This window comes from Marmota marmota, unplaced genomic scaffold, assembly GCF_001458135.2.
Source record: "Marmota marmota marmota unplaced genomic scaffold, marMar, whole genome shotgun sequence".
Taxonomy (NCBI): domain Eukaryota; kingdom Metazoa; phylum Chordata; class Mammalia; order Rodentia; family Sciuridae; genus Marmota; species Marmota marmota.
In genome coordinates, this window is record NW_026000016.1 from 16,844,692 (window position 1) to 16,867,061 (window position 22,370).

General features: G+C 36.3%; 1 protein-coding gene across 5 annotated transcripts in view; it reads right to left on the reverse strand.

The window, feature by feature from the left end:
- The window catches only part of Pld5 (phospholipase D family member 5), a 407,561-nt gene that overhangs the window by 40,496 nt on the left and 344,695 nt on the right, over positions 1–22,370 (reverse strand). The gene's annotated exons all lie outside the window — the stretch shown is intronic.

Below are 22,370 nucleotides of genomic sequence, written 5' to 3' on the forward strand. Positions count from 1 at the left end.
AAAAAGAATACCATGAAAGTCAAAATCCAGGGAATCATTTGACTTTTGGGGCCAAAAGGCAAACTCAGTGGCCGTGAGTTTTACAAAGGTCAGATCTCTTTGGCATTTTTTTATTTTGCTACATGAAACCTTTGGTATTTCCATGGTTATTTGCTCATGCATAGCCAACATGCATGTTTGCAATTTTCTGTTCAAAGTTTGAATAAGAAGGTGATACATCCCTATCATCTACTTCTTTCCTCAGAATACTTGTCCCCTAATCTGTGCATGGGGGGCAGGGTCATGCCCTCTCTGCTGTGGCTGGAGATGGATCAAAGCCAACAACAGTGGCTGTGGAGCAAAGCAGCTGTCCTGACTGGCCACTGTTGTCTTTTCTACCAACATGTAGAATAATACCACACAAAGCACCCAAAGTAGTACTGAAAGATCTCCATATATGAAGAAAAATAGCTTCTCTGAAAAACTCTTATTTTGAAAATTGATATCCAGAAGGATGCCAGGGTGGTGACTCGCACAGCTGTAAACACAGAAAAAAGAGAGACCAGTCTGACCTAATTAGGACACGGCAAGTCCTCTCCTGGAGCAAGCTCTGAAGACACCAACTCCACCCTGGCCAAGACATGTCTTCACTGCCTTCATCTATAAATAGGTATACATCCTAGGGTTTCCAAGAAGAATAAATAAAAAGGTGCAGGTCAAACATCAAGCTTCTGCTCAAACAGCAATAGCTGCAGCCATATCAATGTCCACCATCTTTCTTCTACCTTTCAAGGATTCTTCTACTACACCATTGCTTTAAAGAGTTGATTGGCTGAACCAGATGTTGCACAATCCTTTATCTACAAAAAAATTCACTTAATCACTAACATAACATTTCTGTCACAAATGTGAGAGGACAAAATTCATTCATCACAGACCATTTGTGGCTAGACTCAATGGGTGCCAGAATGGTTACAACAGATTGACTATTTGAGGCGTATGAAATATGACATTTCCACTTCATTCTCCAGTTCAGCTCTACTGGTCATGTACTCCAGTGTCTAGCAGATGATGATGGGGTAGCATAAACAGCACAGTAGAAGGGACAAATAGGGGATGGTGAAACAACAATGTGTTACTCAATGTTTTGCTGGGGTAGGGCATACAGAAGAACACAGGGAAAGGGAGTAGTTTGTAGCAAGATCACAGGCTGCCTTAAATGTCTATTGAAAGGTCTCTGTCAGGACAGTAAAGTAGTTGAAGATTTGGGGTAGGGGAGAGACAAAGTAGAGTAGTTCTACTAGTCTTATGGGAACTTCTCTTCTGGGGTTTCAAATCTGGACATGCAGAACATTTATTAAAGACCCCAGTCTCATAAAGGAAGACCAAGTAGAGGGGAAAGGATGACCTTCTTTGTGGCTTTTCTGCAATACCTGAGCCTGTGGAATGCACTGTCTAGAATTTTTGGTCAACTGCCCCTTCAAGGCACCCAAATTTGGAACCAGGTTAAGAATAAAAAAATAAAAGCATCTGGTCATTGGTCTTCCAGGGAATTTATCAACTGAAATAATTGTTTAAAAAGAATTTGATATTTAAAACAATAACTAGATGCTGGCTTTGGGAATCAAGTGGCACAAGGCATTATTAGTTCTATTTAATGAATGGGAGCCAACAAATGTTCTTTCTTCATGAAAAGTTAATTTTTATGAAATAAAAATGTACGTACTTAAAAATATAAAAATAATGTAAAAGACCATAATGTACGTAGAATACCGATAACTTGGTCACATACTAGGACACTATTAACTCTTTGTTGAGGGAGCGTATATCTTTTCTTCAGGTCCAAAACATGGCCAAAATGTTTGTTCTAGGACAATTATAATCATAGTTTTAATTATGTCTATATTGCAGATAGATCTATACCTATATCTCATCTACATCGAAAACTATATCCAGATCTATATCAATATCAATATCTATATTCATACCTGTATCTATTTCTATATCTACATCTATGTTCATATTCAGATCTATGTCTATATCTGTTTACACCTACATTATATCCATATCCAGAACTTCATAAACATATGAATATAAAGAAATATGGGCTGGGATTGTGGCTCAGTGGTAGAGTGCTTGTCTAGCACATGTGAGGCCCTGGGTTTTGATTCTCAGCACCACATAAAAATAAATAAATAAAATAAAGGTTAAAAAAAGAAATATATATATATACACACACATATATATATTCATACATATGTATATATAAATAAATGCAAACAAAAACTCTGAAGTTATAAACATAAGGTGTTCATCAGAACAGGACATGTTTTGAAGTAATGTTTTAGTTCCCATTTTAGAGAAGATCACTGAGGCCATGGTCACTAATCTTGCCCCAGGTAACTTTACTAATTGTGAATTCACAGTAGAACTCATATGTGATCCCAGTTTGTTTTGACTCCTTAGTCTGACTCTTTCCACTGCTTCACTTGCCTTCACTCCTCATATCCTTGGGAGAGTTCCCTTAGCATATTCTACCATACCAGATACAGACATTTTTTAAAAGAGGGATTGTTTGCCTTATTAATCTCAGAACACTTCCTTTTTCAAAGGCGGCTAGAACTAAAAGACTGGACATTCTTAACTAGAGATGTTTCTATGCTTACATGTGACTACTTGAACAAAAGCCCATTTCCAAGAAAATCATGGAAGAAGGACCAATGATGCCATTGAATTAATACATGTCTAGGTCATATTGTACTTAGGGTCTTACTGAAGTCAACAGACAACAATGTTCTCAAGACTCATGCAGTTCTCTCCATAGAATATGCCAGGAAGCTCAGCTGGATTTTCCTGGCTCCCCGTTAAACTATTTCACTGACACAGTTAGACCAGAACACTGACATCAGGCTGCACCACTCTGTGACCACCCACGATGGGTCCAGAGAAAAGCAAGACCGCATTGTAATTCTGAGTGAACACAGACAAAAATATTGATGTTCTTTAAGTTACAAAAGTGGCCGACTATCCTCCAGCTTGGCTAATAAAAGAGACTGCTGTTTATTTACTAACTACTGCTTAGCTTCACTCCATTCTTACCTCCATACGGACAAAATCTGTTAAGATACTCAATCATAGGATTGTCCCTACTTCCTAACAACATCCCATCCTGAAAGCCCTTCTTTCTTAGACGCTCCCTCAAATCATCTTATACAAGTCTAGACCTCATCATTTGTTTTTAAACCTACTTACTGAGACACTCCTTATTATAACAAGATGCATGTTCAGTCTCTCTATTCTCACTGGCCTCTGGCTAGAGGGTGATGACTCCACCTTATCCTTCTACATCTAGGGTTGTGAGGTCACTGATGGTCAGTGTACTGGGGCACAGTGACCAACACTCAATACATTGACAGTTGTTATTCTACCCTAAGTCACTTTCTAGATGAAGGTATTAGGTATTCAATATTTTTCCAGATGCTCAGGTGAGGTGCTCAGACACCAGAAAAGAAATACTTTAAGGAAAATGAGCAAACAAAGGTAATAATGACCTTTGTGGGCAGAAATAAAGAAAGGTTATACATTGGGAAGGGGCTTCACCTACTAGAACCTAAAGCCAAATAATGCTCCTGTGACATCTCCAGCTTCACTCTCTCTTCAGTCTCTATTTCTGCTATATGACTCATTTTGGAATAACACATCCCTTTTTTCTTAAGAGACAGAGAGAGAATTTTTAATATTTATTTTTTAGTTTTTGGCGGACACAACATCTTTGTTTGTATGTGGTGCTGAGGATCGAACCCGGGCTGCACGCATGCCAGGCGAGCGCGCTACCGCTTGAGCCACATCCCCAACCCATAACACATCCTTTAATTTGGAAATCCTGTGAACCAAATCTTCAGCGGCTAATGGAAAAACTGGAAGCATAAAATAAAAATGCTTATTTAAAGGCGTTATAATTTGAGTGATGTTTGTCTTTTTAAGTATGATCAGATGGTAGGAAGCATATTTATGAACATTCTCAGTCCATTTATCACCATCAAGATGCAAGTAGTTACTGTCTCTCCATCTACTCTCTCTAGATTTTTCTCTAGCTACAAGTATTTCTAATAACTCTTATAAACGAGATTTAGTGTTCCTTTTACCCTGTTGTGTAAACTAAATGGCTGATTCGTGAGATTTTTTCTGCAACCCCTGACGTCATTCCATCTATGGCTATATTCAATTTTAGAATCTAAAGGCAAAGAAAAAAAGCCAAGCCCTGCCCTCCAGAGGGGTAAAGAGAATTAAACTTCCTGTGGGTATCTTTCTCTCAGTCTTAGAATGACTCACTTCCATTTTTAGTTATATATATTTGATTCAGGCTGCCGTTGAAGATGAAAAAAAATAAAATTGGCTTTTGTTTTGCCAGTTTTCATGCAAAGCAAAAATTCAGGGCAAATTTATGAACAAACCTTGTAACAAATGCTGGCAGCAGAAAAAAAATAAATAAATTTGGGTTTCTGACAAATTTCCTTGTCTATTTTATCAAAGGAAGAAAAAGGTAAAAGTTGGATTGATTAGCAGAGGCATTCTTCATGATGTCTCAGCAATAAGACAAACCATACCTTCCAGAGCTTAGTCTCCTGTCAAATGGCAGGTTGCTCAGCCCTACTTCACCTCAGTGGCTGGCTACAGAGAGCTGCACATCCCCATGGGTTGCCCTGACTTTTCCGTTAAGTCACATAGGTGATCTATGCAGTCAGAATAAGTCAAACTGTTTACTGAATGGTCTAGTTGTTTGAAATAAAATATCTTGGATAAGCTGGAGGTTTATCAGCTAATAATTCTTCAGAAGAGAAAAATTCCTAGGAAGGAATTGATTCTTTATTCCATAAAGTGGGTAAAGTGTTAATGATGAACCCACAGGGCTGACAGGCATTTTTAGGACCTCAAACAACAGCAGCACCTTGTTAAGAAGCAGGTCCAAGGGCAATTATTTTGTTTAAAACTTGAGTTCTATCAATGTTCTTTCTTATCTCTTGAACTGGGATGTTATAAGGTATGGGAGACTTTGGTAAGGGTGTTTGGGTTTCATACAAACGAGAAGACACTATCAACCCAATTCTTAGGGAGAAATAATAGAAGCAATGGTTGGTTTATGAAAGTGCTGACTGTGTACCATGTATGGTTCTGGATGCTTTTCCTATCTGCATTCTTTAAACCTTAGAGTTCATTTCACAGGCAGGAAACCAAGGTACACAGAGGTTGTGGTACTTGCACAATTGCACAGATAGTAAGCAAGGAAGCTGGGATTATGATACTCGAAGACTGATTTAATACTGCATTTTCAGAAAGAATTAATTACAAAGTGAAACCTTGAGACCAGAAGATTTTTTTTTTTTTTTTGGTGGGTGAGAGGCAAAGCCTGCTGGTTATTTGCATCTCCTCTTTTTTTATAACCAATTGTTTTGATTTGCGAAACAATGTAAGAATTTGGAAAAACGTATAATTGCACCAGAAAAAAAGTTTTACTTATTATTTTCTCACAATTATTGGAAAGGTGGTTATCAAAGAGATACAGGAAGCAAAGAAGCTGAGATCCCTTTTAGCTAGGAAATGAGAGGCAGTGTAACCAAAGACGGGCTTGATTTGATGGCTTTTATTGGTGAAGCAGAAGCCAAAGCAGGCATCTGATGGATGCTGTTGTCAGCAGAATGGGGAGAGGAGGGACATTAGCATCATTCTTTACTGTAATTCAGAATAATTAATATAAGTTAGCTTAACTGATGCTCAATTTATCACTTACAGATGTCCAGTGCATTGTTTTTATGATTTTATAGAAATGTGAACAATTATTTTTTAAATTTTCCTGACAAAGACAAAAGAACCCGCAACTGTGAGCAACTTCCTTGCATCCAGTTTAGCTACTGATTTATATTCTGAGTTGCTGCAGGAGATTTAATTACTAGGAGCTCTAACTTCATTTTATTTCTGCCCTTAAGGTAAAATTTTTTGCTGTTGGGGATTAAAAAAAAAGAATTAAATATTGGGAGCTCAAAGACAGCCTCCTGCTCAGAAGCATGCTGCTCTCCTGCCCCTTCGCTCCCTCAGTGGGTGGCTTGTGCCACTTAACTTACTGATGTCTTATTTTCTGTGACCACCAAGTGGGAATAATAGTGCTTTCCAGAAGGAACATGACTAACTGAAGAGGCAGGGGAGGATTCAAGAATCTTAGAGAACAGTTAGTTCAACCTTATTTTGGAAATTAGGAAACCGAGGTTTCAAAAGAGGAAGTGATTTATCATAGAAAAATGACCTGTGATTTTGGATCCTGGACTCTTTTGTTCAATAATGTGGTCCCACTAGCATACTAGGTTCATTTGTAGGATGAATGAGAAGCCTGGCTTTTTGCCCATCTGTCTGCCTGCCTTCTCTTTCTTCCTCTTTCTTCCCTTACCTCCTCCCTCCTTCCTTCATATGTGTGTGTATATGTATATGAGTATATATAAAAATTTGCATAACCATTACAACAACCCCATGAGTATTCTCACCACTTTCTGTTATTCACTTCTCCCACTGGGGAGAAACTTCCCTAGGGAAACTGGGGAATGAATCTAGCATGCACAATGATGGCTCTCCTTCTCCTTCCTGACAGCCTGGTCTCTGAGTGTTTACTCCTGCTCTCCTTGGGGTGTGCACAGGCGCAACCTGCAGATTTGCAGCTGCTCTGCCTTTAACTTGGTTAAATTCAATTCTGGGGAGTTGGTAAAAGGCCCAATCTGATCACATGTCTAAATTACATTTTCTATTTTGACTTCATTAACGATAAACTGATAGTCTGTTCCTCTTCTGATTGCTGAAGTGTATTTGTTTTTTAAAGGGCATGGAGCTCATGAAGTTAAGAGAAGACTTTTATTTATTAGATTCCTTAAAGTCCAGGAATGAGTTCCTATATTTAATATTCACAACTTCATTCTTCCGTAGATCTGGATCAGGTATGAGTATTCCAAGCAACTTCCACTTTCCCTTGCATAAGAAAGGCACTCAGCTAGAATTTTTAAAATGTAAAACTTGTCTCTGTGCTCTATCATAATGTATTTTTGACTTACCCCTGTTGCTCATAGAGCTGCTGTATTTTTCATGTTAGTATTCACCACACCTTCTCCACAATAGTGCTCCGAATACAGCAATTGCCCAAAATGTTCCAACATTGGTTAATAAATTGATATCCTACCCTCACAGAGAAAGTATGGGTTGGAGTATGAAAACACAATTGAGATAAACCAAATCCTTGTCTGATTCTTTAGTTAGTTCCTAGAGCTTAACTCCCCTAAATTAGCCAAAGCACTGAGGCCTTGGTATCAGGTTCATATCCCCATGGTGCATCATATCGTATCTTTAATACACATCTAACCAACATCTGTCTCAGACATGATATGGGGATGCTAGAGAAAGTGTTAATGTCCAAAAATAGGATGATTGAAATCTGGAACATTCTAATGCAACAATTTCATATTTATTTGCAAAGTGTGTGAGATGAATTTTCCCACACTTTTTATTGATGCATTATAGTTGTACATGATGGTATGATTTGTTGTTACATATTTGTTCATGCACACACTCCAACAATATAATTTGATTGTAGTCAATTTTTCAGCTCATGGGATTAAGTCATCATCTTAAAGGATCTGGATGGGGAGATTCTCCCTTTAAAAGGGATATGGAAGACTCTCCCTTAAAAAAGGAATAGAAGACAGTCCAACAGCTGCTTGATCACTGGCTAACCAAAGGATATAAAATATGGTGTGTTTCACTGAGCTTAAATAGGGATTTAGTGAGGGACTGGGTAAATTTACTGCAAATAATTTAATATCATTTCCCAATAAATATAATCAAAATCATCTTAAGAAACAAACACAATAAAAACAGATTTTAGGGTTCTCTTATTTGAAATCAGATCAGCCATATCATGAGAGAGAAGGGCTTCCAACAATATTACAGAAGCAAATGTCTTGAAGATTGTCAAGTACTCAGTCCAATGTGGTTTAAACATACAACATTCTTTAATGTCAGAACCATCATATAAAGTGTATCCAAGTCTAGCACGAGCAGGAGAATCATAAATCTGATTGACCATGGATCTGACCTCTGACCTGAAAGCATCTTCAAAATGCATCTGAACCACAGAGACATGAAATACCAATGACAGTGAATGCTGATCAATAATTATCATCTGATGGGAGAAATGAAAGCAACACCCACTGAATATGGAAAAAGAAAGGCCCATTGGCATACTACAGCAATACAGCCACCTCAATGTTTACAGCAGCACAATTCATAATAGCTAAAAGTGGAATCAACCCATAAGCCCATCAGTAGATGAACGGATTAAGAAATTGTGAGATACACACACACACACACACACACGCGCGCGCGCACACACACCCACCCACACACACACACACTGGAATGAAATGATGGCATTTGCCGGTAAATGGATAGAAATGGAGAACATCATGCTGAGTGAAATAACTCAGAAACTCAAAGGTTGAATGTTTTCTTTCATATGCAGAAACTAAAGCAAAATAAAGGAAATGGGGAAGAGAAGGATAGGATAACATAAAGGGAAGATTAGTAGCATAGAATCAGGAGATACAGAGGCAGAGTGGAAGAATGGGAAAGGGGAGGCCAGGAATTCTTAAAAAATCATGTTATGTGCATATATAAATATACCATGGGAAACTTCACCTTTATGCATAGCATAGGTAGAAAGAAAAAATCAAATATAAATAAATAGACAAGTGAAAGAAAGTCTAGTAGAGTAGAGGAAGGGAAAACAGGAGGAAAAAAGGAGGAGAGAAAAGAGGGAATCATGAACTGAAATTGCACATGTATGAGTTTGTTGCGATGAACCCAACTAATATATGTAAATGAGTTCTAATAAAAAAAGATTAAAAGAAGGACAGAGGCTTTGTTTGCCAGTTTCTAAATTCTCAGTTTGACTTCAAGTGAAAGTCACATTCTTTCCATGTGTTTTTGGGTTACTAAGACATGACTATCATCAAAATTCAAATGAATTAGATGACTGCAGGCATATATAGCACAGAACACAGTTTGACAATCAAACATTGTTAGAAAAGTCCTGTGTATAATTATAAATAATAATGTCCCCCAATCTTATCAGTGATATAATTTTTATAGAAGGCTGACAACTGCTTAATCAGTTCATAAGATTGGTAACCAGGATTTAGAAATAATTCGATTCAATCCAATAATTAAATTCTCAGCATCCCTTATGTACAAGGCACTGTATTAGGAAAGCAGGATAAACTTATGAGCAAATCATATCCCTGGTGTATAAATAGGAGCATGGGAGGGTATGAAGGAGTGATAGCAATTCAGAAAAGAGAAAAATGCATAAAATGAACAATGAAACAAGGCAGAATCTGACTAGTGGCTTAAGGAAAATGTCACCAGCATTCTGTAGGATTCAAATAAAGGAAATGGTGTACTAAGGAGTGGGCCATTATCCTCTATATTAGAGGTCGGAAACTCAAATGCCTTCAGAGCCAGAATAAATATGGAATATAAATATGTATAAAAATGGTGACAAAAGGGGCTGAGGCTGAACCTAGGGAGCGTATGTGATGACATGCACACTCAATCTACATTTTAATATCACTAACCAAACCAAAACAGCTGCATCTTGAGTTAGTTCTCAGAGCATTAGTCGGCTTGGGGTATTAATGAATGGAGGTGATGTTACTCAATTCTCTGAGGCAGAATTAGAAAAGGGTCAAGGAGAGAAGTCCTGAACCACAGAGAAAGGAAGCAATTGTGGCAGGACTTGGAGAAAAAGTGGATGTGCAGGAGAGGGAATGGAAAGAGGGAGGCTGATTCCTGTGGCTGAAGTAGGTGACTTGAGTGGACAAAGGACGCAGCAGCTCTGCTGCAGACACAGTCCGATGTACATTTTGAACATGCAAGTTTTGATTTATTATTATTAACGACAGTAAAAATTTAACATTAATTGAGCTCTGAGTCTTTTATAATTCTTATATGTATGAACTTCCTTAATCCTCAGAATAACCATGTGTGTAGTGCCATTATTATCTCCACTTAACACAAGGGGACAATGAAGCACAGAGCAGTTAAGGCCACATATTCAATGAGGAGTGGAACCGGCATTTGAACACAGGCAGAGCAGCTCTAGAATCCATACTTTTAACCCCTGTGCTGTCTTGTCTCTAAAGGGGTGGTGACTTTCAATCAAGGAACACAAAGGAAGGGACATATATGTGAGATATAATTGTGACAGCCATCCTCCCAATGGCTGTTACTAAAGGAGTAGGTGATTCCCTCAGGAAGAATGGGTAGGCTGTTCAGGATGGATTACATTATCAGTGTATTCGTCTATTTATATTGTCCCTTAGTGAGAAAAATGGGCTTGCTTGCCTTGCTGACTGCTGTATTTCCAGTGCATAACCTGTAGTAGATCTTCAATAAATAAATAATTGTTGAATAAATTAATGAGTAGACAAAATCCTAGGGAACATCATAATCTGAGGTTAGAACTCTGCATTTAAGAAGAACCCACAAAAGGAGACGAAGGACAACTCAAAATATGGAGATGAACTAAAAGATTCAGTGTCACAGAAGAATAACTTTTTAAAAGCATAAATAAGGAAGGAGATTTCAAGGAGGAGATCAATGTGTACCACAAAGATGTTGAGAGGGATTGAAGACTCCAGCTTCTTTTCTTGCTCACTGGGAAATCTCTCCCCTTACCCACTTCCCAATTTTCTTAAATGTTCATAGGGAAGTTTTCTATTTCTCTGTATTTCTGAGAGGTTCTTCTTAAAAGTTGAGGAAGGAATAGTTATAAAAAATGGGGAATCCCAGATGAATTCATCAGTCCAGCTGATTGATTATGATGTCATTGTTACAGTGCTATTTGCCAAGCTCAAGAGTGAGGGTGAAGCCCAGAAGAGAAAATGTGCAAGGAAAGAAAGAAATTGATCTTGTTTGTGCATTGTCTCTGTGCTTTCTTTTCTTCTTGCCATTAAACATTTTAATTCAGTTTTTAACCGTTTAACAGATTTCCCTTTGAGGGTCCAAATGACCTTTTAATTTGTAAAATAGAGTTGAAATTCATACAAAGTTAATACGACAAGGAAACTGGTATATGCCTTAACATTTACATGAAAGGGCAGAGTAATTTTTCTACCTTGATAAATAATATTTATGTAAATACAGACAATATAAACAACAGTGAATAAACCACAGATCTACATTTATTTAAATATCTTACCTTGATTTTTATACCAGAGATGTCTTCATTTTTCTCCTCCTCAAATCATTTTTATATATGTGTATGCGTATAAATAAATAAATAATACATACACCCCCCCCACACACACATAATCTTTACAACCTGACATATCCTTTAAAAATTATAGAAGCACTAACAGGAACTCTTTCGATTTTTTTCTCGAGTTATTTTTATGATCCATAAAATAAGAATTTTACATATTAAAAGATTTTTAAGGGCTGGGGCTATAGCCCAGGGGCTATAACACACATGCTTGCCTAGCATGTGTGATGCACTGGTTGGATCCTTAGCATCACATAAAAATAAACAAATAAAGGCATTCTGTCCATCTACAACTATTAAATATTTAAAAAACATTTTACGTTAAACTGGCATCAAGATCTATGTGTGACAAACATGGAGTTTTGTAAGAGCAGCTCATCAATATTCACTGAGATTACTCAAGCTTAGTATACACATACAGAATGTTGAGAGCCAGACATTTTTTTTTGTTACTGGTTTAATTTTCTCCACAGGAAACCTTTTCTAAAATCCTGTGCTTATTCGAGATTATTTGGAAATAATACCCTCCCTTGCATTAGCAAATAGTTAATATGTTCAAAACTAATATGCAGTTTATTAACAGATTTGTTTTTAAAACCAATACCATTATAAAACCACACGCTTTAAGAAAATTACTTTCCATTTGTACTAGGATACAATTTACATGTAATAAAATTCACACTTTTTTGTATACAGTTCTTAAAAATTTGATACACATCGTTAAGCCACCACCACAATCAAGATATAGAATAGTGTTATCCCTCAAATTTTCCCATGCCTCTTTGCTCTCTTCAAACTCCCGCCCTTGGCAAACACTGCATTTCTTTGTCCCTAGTTTTGCATTTGTAAGAATTTCATATCATAGAGTGTGTAGTCCTTTGAATCCAGTTCATTTAGCTTAATGCATAGAGAGTCATTGTGAAAAATAGTAGTTGGTTCCTCTGTATTTCTGAGTAGCATTTCATTGTACAGGTTGTGGCAGTTTGCCTATCTATTCTTCAGTTGAGAAAGAAGCTTGTAGGTAGGTGGTTTCATGTTACTGATGACTACAAATAAAGCTGCTGCAAATACTCCTGTATGCATTATTTGCGAGAATATAGTTTTTGTTTCATTTGGTGTGACAATGCCAGGCCATACAGTCAATATATGTTTAACTTGATAAGAAACTGTAAACTGTTTTCCAAAGTGTCTTCAACATTTTGCAATACTACCAGCAGTTTTATGTAATTTAACTTGCTTCTTATCCTTGCCAGAACCTGGTATTTGATTTTTTTTAAATTTCATTATTCCAATAGAGGTGTAGTGGTACCACATTGTGGTTTTAATTTACCTTTCTTTAATGATTGATGTTGTTGAACACATATTTATATGCTTCTTTGCCATCTGCATGGAAAGTATCCACAATTTCACTCATTTTTAAATTGGTTTTTCCCCCTTATGGAACTGTGAGTTTCATTGGGTTTGAAAATATTCTGGAAACAAATCCTTTATTAGATAGATGATTTGTAAATGTGACACCTTCTTCCTAACATAAGCACTTTGTGTTATAAATTTTCCTCAAGGCACTGCTTTAGCTACGCACACGTGTGTGTGTTGTGTGTGTGTGTGCTGATGGGGATCAAATGAATGCTAGGAAATGCTCTATACTGGTGCTATACCATCAGTCTCTCTACACATTTTGATATGCTATATTTTAATTTTCACACAATAAAATTATTATCCAAATACCCTATGATATCATCTTGACATAGTCAATATGTGGGATATTTTATAGAGATCTTTTTTTAAAAAAAAAATTGGATTCTAGTTTCCCATTCAGAGATTCATAGATTTCACTCGGGATATAAGAATATATTTTGTATAATTTCAATTTTTTGAACTATGTAAGCTTTGTTTTATAGTTGATAATATGGAATATTTTGGAAAATGTTCCATGTGCATTTGAAAATAATATCTATATTACTGGGATTAACTATTCTGTAAACACCAGTTAGGTCAGGTGGTTGATAGTGTTTTTCACGTTTTCCATAGCCTTACTGATTGTCTCTCTACTTGATGTATCAATTTTATTTTTCTACTATATATTTTAAAGTTGTCCTACTAGGTGCATATATCTGTTTATGATTTTTAAGGATCCTGGGAGACTGACCCTTTATCAATATGTAATGTCCTTCTTTGTCTCTGGCAAAATAATCCCTTTTCTGAGGTCTAATTTGTTTAGTATCGCTATTGCTATTCCAGCTCTTTTGACTAGTGGTAGCAGGGTAAATATTTTTCCATCCTTTTATTTTGGACCTATTTATATATTTATATTTAAAGTGGCACTTTAAGACAGACATATAGCTGGGCCTTGTTTTTCCAAACAATCTGACAATCTTTGTTTTTTAGGTGGTGTATTGAAACTAATTACATTTTGTGTGTGTATGGGTAGTCCTGGGGGACTGAACCCAGGGGTGCTCTACCACTAAGCTACACCCCTAGTCCTTTTCCATTTTTCAAATTTTGAGCTAGAGTCTTGTTAAATTTGAGGTAAGGCTCAAACTTGTAATCCTCCTGCCTCAGCCTGAGTAGCTTGATTGCAGGCATGCACCACCATATCCACCTAGAATATTTCTATTTAATGTAACTAATGATACAGTTAGATTAAATTATGCCATTTTGATAGATCTGTTCCATTCTTACCATCTATTTGTTGTTTTTTAAAGAATTTTTCTTCCTTCATTTGGATTGAGTATTATTCATTATTCTATTTTAAGATCCGTTTTCTGACAACTATTTATGCATTAAGTTTTTTAGTGGTTTTTAGTTGTTGCCCTAGACTTTCAATATTCTTTTTTAATTAATCATTTTCCATTTAAGTAGCATTATGACACTTTGAAGTATAAGGACCTTACAACAATCTCTATTTCTCCCTCCCATCTTTCATGCTATTGTTGTAATAGATTTTACTTTTACATATTCTAAAACACAGACTACATTGGTATTTTCTTATACACATCAGTTATATTTTATAACATTAAAAAAGAAAAATGTATTTTCTATTTGCTTTAATTTATTATGTTTTCCATTCTCTTATATCATTGTTTGGAGCATCTATAATTTTCAAGCATCTTTCTGTTATCATATTTCTTATTGCTGAGGAACTTCCTTTAACATCTTTTCAGTGCAGTTTTACTGGTAGTGAATTTCCTCAATTTTTGTTAGTTAAATGCTTTACTTGTCCTTCATTACTTCTTCCTGATTTTGCAAAAGATTTTCACTAATTGCAGAATTCTGGATTGAAAGGTTCTGCCCCAACTCCAAACACTTAAATTTTCTGATTTGCACAACATCCAATAAGAAGCCCACTGTAAATCTTGTTGTTCCTGTATGCAATGCATCTTTTCAACATTTCTCTGTCTTTGAATCTTAGGTTTTCAGCAGTTTAAATATGATATGCCTAGTTTTTTTTTCTTGTTTTGTATTTTTAATACTTTGTGTTCTCTGATCTTCTTGGATCTAAGGTTTTATGTTTGACAATTTTTGGAGCATTCTTGGCTATTCAGATATTTCTTCAGTCCTATTTTCTCTCTTTTCTTTCTAATAACTCAACTACATAATGGTTCAATCTTTTTCTTCACATTTTTATTGGTGCACTATAATTGTACATAAAGGTGAGATTCACTGTTACATATTCACACATATACACAATATAACAATATAACTTGGCTGATATCTTTCCTCAGAGGTTCAATTTTTTGACATTGTCTTTTTGGATTCTCTTTGTCTATTTTCTGCCTTTGACCTTTCAGTTGAGTAATTTCTATTGATTTTTTTTTATCGAGTTCCTGTATTTTTTCTCAACGGTTTACAGTAGACTGATAAGCCTATTGAGAGCACTTTTTTTTTCCTCTTTATTTTTCACTTCCAGTATTTCGTCAAATTCTTTCTCAGATATTCCATCTCTCTACTGAATTTAATATTTATTTTTTTAGGTGTAGATGGACACAACACAATGCCTTTAATTTTTTTTTTTTATGTGGTGCTGAGGATCGAACCCGGGTCCCGCCTGTGCTAGGTGAGTACTCTACAGCTGAGCCACAATCCCAGCCCCACTCTCTACTGAATTTAACCACTTGTTCTAGCATGTTGTTCACCTCTTTAATGTACTTATCACCATAATTTTAAGTTCTAATAGTTTCAATATATATTTCATATAATTCTGATTCTGCTGATTTGTACACCCCATAATTTTTTGAACGAAAACTGGTTTTCTTATATATGATATTACAGATTGAGGCAAATAGTTTTTGTGCTTTTTGAAGATGAGCACAACTTTCTTTCTTCTAGATGCTGATGTAAAAAGTCAATCTAGGGCTGCAAATTTCCCCACTGATTCCCCTGTGTTTGAGTTGGGGCATGGTTTGCAAGAGAGCATTGTCAATGTCTGTTCTACTCTTAAGTTCCTTTTTCTCCATTGCACTGCACCTTGGTATACTTCTCCATGTGTCTGTCCCTCTCCTAGAAAGAAGATGTCATTAACTATTTGTAGAAAAATTTTCATTTTTGTCATTAAGCTTTACTATTAAGGAGTCACTGTGAGTATGGTTCTCAGAAGTGGGGCTTTCTCAGTGATCCTGCCCTACCTAGCCCCAAGGTCTATGATCTTTGTGTATACCTGATTCTACCTCCAGAGGTAGAGATTTTTCACCCCCCATACCCCATTAGTGGGTTTTTACCAATAACTCTAAGGGCAGCAGAGTTTGTTCCCTAGTAGCCTAAGGGTTTTATTCTATAGAAAAGATGGGGGAGAAGGATCCAAGTTGGGTTCTAGGACTTTCCTGTATCAGCTGCTGTTTCTTAACCCCAAACTTAAAGAAATGAGGGAGGCTTTCTTAGGGATCTTGCCAATCATTTTTGTGATACCTGGTGTGGACCATGGAGGAAATTCTAAGATTTGTACTGTATCTCCTTGAGTCTGCATTAGACAACGGCTGGATAGTCTCTTGGTATACATATTGGCCTTTAGGAATTCATTAACAATGTTAGCTAAACTTTTTTTACCCATGTATGCCAGTGTTCTCCTCAGCTGAGGAAGTGATTATGTCTTGTCTCTTTGTTCTTAGGTTTTAGATTAGTTAATTGCTCTGCAACATCAATTAGTATTCAAGATAAACTGCGAATTTGTAGATTGTTTAGTTTACTCTTTTTGTTGTTGTTGTTTTGTTACTGTATGAGCAATACTTTTTCTAGCTTTTTCCATCCCAAGCAGGAGCCCCACAGAAAGTCAGGAATCAGAAGTTTCCTTAGAAATAACTCACCCCTAACTCAACAGTCACTGAGTTGTTAACATCACATTCCTGCTATTATAGGTGCATGTTAGAACAGGAAATTGGATGCAATATAAATGACCACTAGGACGTAGTTAAATAAACTTCAATATGTTCACAAAAGTGAATATGTTATTAAGCCTTTCATGATATTGCAATTGTTTATTGACAATAGAAAAAGTGCCATGAAATGGTAGATACAGTATAATTGCTTCTCTTTGTAAGAACTGAATCAACAATGCAATGGATGGGGGGCTTATAGATATTATTTTTAACCAGCATTTTAAATTTGTTACAACAATATTTTCTGTATTTAAAATAAGACAACACTTAAAAATAAATTTTTGTGCATTTTATAGTTTATGGCTATACAAAAGTATAGGTACCTTTGGATGATGATTTGTGGAAACAGAAAAAAGAATAATAGCATTAAAATGGGTGAATTTGTATGTATTTTTCCTTGTGTGCAGTTTCCTGTGTTATAAAAGTGAACCTAACTTTTGGGGGAATATTCACTGTGAAGATTTAGGATGCCTTCCTTAGGTTTTGTCCAGATGTTCTGTGAGGACATGTGAAATGCACTGTTGTGGGATTATGCACACAATCAAGGCTTATGATTCTTCTTAGAAGATTTCAGTCACCGCCCCCCTCCCCGATTGCCTTCTTTTGTTTCCTTTGCTCACTGTAGTGGTTAAGATGCTTTTCAGAAGTAACATAGATCATGAGAGAAGAGATTATTAATTTCTAGCATGAGTTATTAGACATACATTTGGAGCCCTTGATGACTTCTCAATCAAGACAAAGAACACTGAGCTACAACCACATGAAGAACTAGAGCTGCCATAGCAAAAAAGGACAGATTCTTTGTCTGATTTATGTCATGAGTGGGAACAGAAAAGAGCTCAACATCTCAGGACAACCTACACAGCTGTTCAGCCTTGGCAATGGAACAAACACTGTCATCTTTTGCATGTTTCAAAGGTCAGTTTTTGCCTACTTGGTGGGCAAGAAATAAATACGTGGCATGATTTTTAAATAAAATGAACTTCATCAAGAAGATGAGGACATTTATTCAATTAACAAGTTGGGACTAAAAGCTAAATTCTCCTTTGAATCTTACACAAAATTAAATTTCCAATTAAAATTTCCAAAGATTGACATCATAGAATGAAAGCACTAGGAACACTAGAAGCAGCAACCTTTGTTTTTGTTTTTGTTTTTTTTTTGCTCAATAGGAAGAAGCAGCTCTCTCTCTTCTGAATAAACTGGATGCTTTTTGCTGAGTGTTGTCACTGCTAAAGTGCTTTTTCATTGTTAGACTCCATCAATCATTCTCCCTTGGCAGGCCGCTAATTTATCAGTTGAAAAGCCACTAGGCAATGACTATAGCCATTACCTAAGAAGCAGGTCAATATGATTATTTTCACTCTGTAACTGAGAAACCTAAAGTACAAAGAAAATTGTCTAGCCCCAAATCTTCAGGAAGCCACTGTCTGTGTTATTTCCTAAGCTTAGCTATTTCCTTGTTTTATTCTGTAGACTATTTCAATGTATTAAAACGTTACCCAGGGATGGGACCTTAGCAATTAGTTATACAGAATAATACTTAAGAAAATATTAAGTTCTAGCTTCTCTCTTTGGATCAAGGTTGCAGCATTGTAAAGCTACAAAGAGCTTTGCTCTGGCTCACTTAAATTAATAAACCTTAAAAGCAGATGTCTCCTACATTTGAAAGAATAAACAACTTTGGGCATACCAGAATCATAAAGAATGTTCATTATTCTTAGGTTAAGAATACTTGGGAAGTAGAAGATAGATGGTAGCATGGTATTAAAACATCCTCTAACTGGATGGATGTCTTCCATTTATGTTCTGAACACAAAAGAAGCTTATTAGGTGGGGAAAAAAAGCAGATTAACAATGTTCAATACCACCCTTCCCCAAAACAGGAGAGAGACCATGCAACTTCCTAACCTGGTTCTTTCTATTCCTTGGTATTCACTGGTATTTTATCAAATATGCTTTGGTTATTGATGCCATAAACATCTTAGGACAAGCAAGGACTAAAGGAATTAATAGAAATATAAGTTAAAAAAAAGAGGGAACTACTCTCTTCAAATCTTAATTTTATGTCTGTCAAATATTGAGCCATATTAATAATCAGTATATGCATGTTTCATTTGCAATGGAATTCAGGACAAGAGAAAGACACTAGAAGCAAGAAGGGGAGTTTCAGAACCACCACCCCCCCTTTTTAAAACCCAAACTCAAATTCATTGTATTTAAGTGCAGAAGCATATTGAGCATTCCGTGGCTTAAGAAATCTCTTTGGCATAGGATAGGTTTATAATGGGGGTGGATAGAAACTCTCCTCTCACTTCTACATCACTTCAAAAATCCTTCCATTTTCAACACCTTTGTTACACTACTTTTGGAAAGTTCTGCCTGATTTATCTCACATGAGCCTCCAATTACTTCTACAACTTACTATACAGCTGCTGAGCATGTCTATACTTGGTTTATACATGATTTATTTCCAAGTATTTATAAGTTACTTGTAAATCTTTGAGAGCTCTTTTCCTCTGTGGATTTCCTGCTGCTCTGACTAAAATGCAAAGTCTCCTTATATCCATCCACACAGCATATGTCTGATTGTTTTTCCTCCTGCTAGTATAAACCTAGGCATCATAGAAAAATTATCATCCTATGGAGAATTTTTCCTTTGAGGAATAGGAAAATCTCCCAAGGGGAGCAAACGCCAGTCGGGGAAAGTCTCTTTTAGTAGAACTATCTTCCCACTTCTATCTTGACTCTCCTCAGCAAAGTGTCCTTTCTTGAGAAGGAGCAAGAACAGGGCTCAATGCTTTACTTAACAAGAAAAACAAGTGACTGTGGTCTAAACCATGTTTACCATTTTGCAGTGATATTTCTAGGACAAGCTGCTTATACTATCCTGAGGTTTCAATGACCTCTTGCAAGAGGGCATCATCTCCAGCACAAGCTATAATTTATATTTATAGAAATTTAAGAAAACCCTGCCAACATCCTTAGTTTGATAAATAGGATGTGTGTGGCCTTAAAGCAAACAAGTGCCTGCCAGCAAGAAGCTGGACGTGAAATATAGATTGTGCCAAAAGCATCTTTCAGATCTTCACAATTGGAGACCTAAGAGCAATACTTAGGTTCTTATGGACTGATGGATGTGGTTAAGGAAAAGGTGAAGATAAATGCTATTCTAAACACACTTGACTCTGTTCACCATTGCCCATGCCCATGTGTGCACACATAGGCCTTGATGAGCCATGGATTACGTGTTTAATGATTTTCTCTTTAGTACAGAGGCTTTTCTCTTTGGCTGAGAAGCAGCATTAGATTCACAACATTGCAAAAATTCCAAGGTTATTGAAAGTAGACATGTCAGGGAAAGCACCCCTGTAATTTAGAAAGTGATTTTTCACCTCCATAGTTACAAAAAAGTTTTTATTTTGTTTTTTGAGACATAATATTTGTACATCTTTATGGGGTAATTCAATCCATGTGTACAATGTGTAATAACACATCAGGAAACTAAGCCCTTCCATCTTTTCAAAACTTCATCATTTTTATGTGTTGAAAATTTCATACTTCTCTTTTCCAGCCATTTTGAAATATTTCATAGATTGTTTTTTTACTACTAGTTACTCTAATGGTTAGAGAAAACCTGGGGCCTAATTCATCCTTTCTGTGTTTTTATGCCCCTTGTCTGACTTCTTTCCAACCCACCCCCTTCCCTGCAAGGCTCTAGTGACCACTATCCCACTCCATTTCAAAAGATTGACATTTTTTTAATATTTATTATTTATTTTTTAGTTATCAGCGGACACAACATCTTTGTTTGCATGTGGTGCTGAGGATCGAACCCGGGCCGCACACATGCCAGGCGAGCTACTGCTTGAGCCACATCCCCAGTCCTCAAAAGATTGACATTTAATTTCACAAATGAGTATGCACATGTGGTTTTTATCATTTTGTGTCTGGTTTATCTCACTTAACATAGTGACCTCCAGTTCCATCTATGTTGCTGCAAATGACTGGGTTTCATTCCTTTTTATAGTTGAATAATATTTAATTGTGTAAATATACCATGTTTTCTTTATCTGTTCATCCACTGATGGACATCTTGGTTGGTCTCATATCTAACCTATTGTGCATAGTGCCACAATAAAATTGGGAATGCAAGTGTCTCTTTGTTATAATACTTTGATCTCTTTGCACATAAGCCTAATAGTAGAATTGCTGGATCATATGGTAGTTGTATTTTCAGAAGAATCCCCATGATGGCAGTACTAATTTACATGCCCACCACAGCTTCTAAGAGTCTCCCTTTCTCTACAGTCACACCAGCATTTGTCATTTTCGGTCTTTTTCCATTCTCACTGGGGTAAGATGACATCTCATTATGGTTTTGATTTACATGTCTCTGATTATTAGTGAGATTGAGCATTTTTTCATATGTGTGTTGGTCATCTGTATGTCTTCTTTTGAGAAGTGTTTATTCCAGTCTTTAGACCATTTTGCAATTGGATTTTTTCTTTTTGAGTACTTTATATATTCTGGATTGTCAGGTGCATAGTTTGCAAATATTTTCTTCCACTCTGTAGGTTGTCTCTTCACTCTGTTGATTGTTTCCTTTGCTGTGCAGAAGCTTCTTCTTTCTATATGACCCATTTGTCTGTTTTTACTTTTGTTGCCTAAAACAAAAAGTATTTGAAATCTTTCCCCATTTTTTTCCAACAAAGAGAGAAAATTATTAAGGTTTCCTTAAGGAACTGACTCAAAGTTATGATGAAATAGTTGTTGACTAACAGCACAGTTATTCAGGAAGGAAGCCAATTTGGGAAAAATGGGAGAATTCACCCTTTTCTAAAATTCACAGACAACTGGTATAGTTTTTGAGCTACTGTGGCCAGTAGTACGAGGTGCTGTGTGCTTCACTGATTGTAATTTTTACATATCATTGTGACTGGTAAAATAAAAGAGCCAAAGACGGAAACCTACTTTGGTTTTATAAATTAGATGGATATACATTTATCTCTACTATAAAAAGTCATCCACTCAAGAAAAGGTGGCCACACAGCTAGTTAATTGCCCAGAGCAGGGTCCTGGGAAGCAGCAATGACAGTAATAGTAGCCCTCATAGTGTCAAAGATAATAATTTTAATGCAATCTTTGATAATTGCCTGAAGAAGTTACAAGTAATTCACATACATCTCCTAAAGCCCTCTTAACAACACTAAGAGACAGGTATCAGTTTCTCATTCCCATTTTAGAGATGAGGCTATTGAGGCACAGAGAGGTTCCGAGGCTAACCCTAAATCACATATGCAGCAGATATATCCACAGGCATGATTGACTATGGAAAGTCAATCCATAAAGTGCATCGTGGGAGAGATTAAAAAAATATTTGGCATAGATTAGACAGTCATTTGTGCAAAGATTTAGGTAGGCAAATTGCTCACATATTTTACACTGACTTGTAATTTGCCTTTGAAACATTTCAAAAATTGTTTATGCAATTACTACTGAGGATAAGGAGGTAAAGTTCACAGGCATTTGTGTTGTTACTTTATAAATGTGGATGATTTGCTTGAGAAGGAGGAACTTCTCTAGGTTCTATAATAGAATATACTGGGCAAGTATTTCCAAAATATACAGGCTAAGGTATAACTCCAAATTGATGGAACCAG